Source organism: Tachypleus tridentatus, unplaced genomic scaffold, assembly GCF_004210375.1.
Source record: "Tachypleus tridentatus isolate NWPU-2018 unplaced genomic scaffold, ASM421037v1 Hic_cluster_2, whole genome shotgun sequence".
NCBI classification, from domain to species: domain Eukaryota; kingdom Metazoa; phylum Arthropoda; class Merostomata; order Xiphosura; family Limulidae; genus Tachypleus; species Tachypleus tridentatus.
The window spans coordinates 16,147,775-16,149,893 of record NW_027467782.1 but is presented as its reverse complement, the minus strand read 5'-3'; positions in this window follow the sequence as shown (position 1 = coordinate 16,149,893).

Here is a 2,119-nt window from a genome sequence, read left to right as displayed (position 1 = left end):
TCTTTACTTGAAGTTTTATCAAGATTATGTGCTGCTCTTTACAGTAATATTTTGCAAACCAATGACGACTTGCTTCAGATACATAGTTAAGTAGTTTCTCGAAACTTTATTTACTCACCGAGCAAAAAAAAAAAATGTGTTCTTAACAATGCAGAGTAAAGTCGAACATGGCATATCAGGACAATTACAAAAAAATTGACTAAAGTTGAGTGTGGCAGTGAAAGAGTTAAGGGCATTGTAGCTGGGGGAAAAAACTTTGTGGTGTCCTCTTCCCTTGGTGCGCTAAACATGTGCTTATTTTGCTTAATGGTTAATTCAGGGTTGAGGTCAAAAAGCTTTTCATTTGGTTTGAGAACAATTCTTTTGGAGGCACAGAGAGATCTGTCTGCACTCTTACTGTAGTAGTGGAACGAATTGCAGCAGCATACGTCCAGGATGAAGTAATGGACAGCAACTTTTGAGCCTAAAGTTAATTAATGTATTGAATTGTCTTCAAATGCTGCCCTACTTTTCTCCCAATACTTTAGGGCAAGAATAGAAGTAGAATGGGTGAGAGCCATTTCAACTGACGTAATGAGGGTCCATTTCACACTCATAGACCTCATGGTCCTTGCCACCACAATGAGCACACATCAAGGAACCACAACATGATGTCTTCGAGTGACCAAACTTTTGACACTGAAAAAATTTGAGAGGTTTTGGAATGTATGGTCGTGCCTTGCAATTAAGATAACCTGCCTTGATGGTGGCAGGTGCAAATAATGATGTAAATGTTAAAGTGGAACATTGGTCAGCATCATAATTCCACCTCTGCAAATTGAGATATGCCTCACTGCAGAAACTCCTTAGGTGGAGAAACCAAAGAGGATCTATGACCTGGGGATGCTCATCAAATCCTCAACAATAACTCCTCATGATGAATTCAAAATAGGATGAGGCATAACCTCAATAGGTATATCCCCAATCGCCTTTGAGTGTAAGGAGTTCACTGCATTTAGATGTGGATGTTTCCACCAATATGTTACCAGAGCGAAGCTTTTTGACTGACTTTTGAGAGCCAGCAAATCCTTCTATTTCCTTCTGAATGAAAAGAAAGACATTTGCAAGAAAATGAGGTACAGGTGTTACAAATGTTGAAGATTGCTGCCCAAAATCTTCAAGACGTGGGCTGTTCTTCACTATTTTATTTAAGTTTTATTTGGATGGTCCATAATAAGAAAGAATATTTTGGTGCTCACTGACCCCACCCGCCATGGAGTTCTACGACGGGATGGATTACAATGCCAAACAAGAACACTGCAGCAACACCAGGGTTTCATGAGCACTATACCCAAAGACCAGTGTCAGATAACATGTTCACAACACCTGTTGAGAACATCCAACACTAGTACTTGGTTGACCCTAGCCCAAGTGGATTAGCCAATTGACCTTAAGGGGCTATTCCAAGGTCGCCCATCTACAGGAATTCAAGGTCAAAATAGTGTGTTAGGGTTGAATCCCTCAAAACCAGGAACCTCTCCTCCCCTTTATAGGTCATCATGCACGGCAAACACGTGTGTGGATGTTTAGATCCCAGAGAAGGTAAACTGAAAGAATAACCTTCCCTGGGAGGTCTTCTCACCACGTACAGGAATCTACACCGAGGGATCGATGTTAAGAGATGAAGTTTGATAATTTAATGAATGGTAATTGTTTATTGATTCCTTCAACAGTGGTCTCAAATGTGTCCTCCTTCTTAACGATAAGATATATATATTTGTTACTATTACTCATTTTGGTCACTTGAAGGAAACACACGAAAATCTCGAACTTCTTATTTATAAAGTCAAATATAAAAAAAATGTGTTTGGCTACTTTGTGGAGACCTAAAAGTCTTTTGAATGTTGTAGGATTAACAATACTGTTATACAAAGTTTCTGCGTTTTTGTTTTTTTGTGTGTATGTGAAATGGGACGAGCAAAGTACTAAATCAGCACCAGATAAAGAAGTAATGGCCACCCGGAGTCAGCCTGATAGCAGGATAGAAAACATTGAACGTGAAAGTTTGGTTGACACAAAGAAAGTCCTGTTAGCTTCACTTCAAATTAAAGTGGGCTTGATGAATCAGTTTGTGAAGACC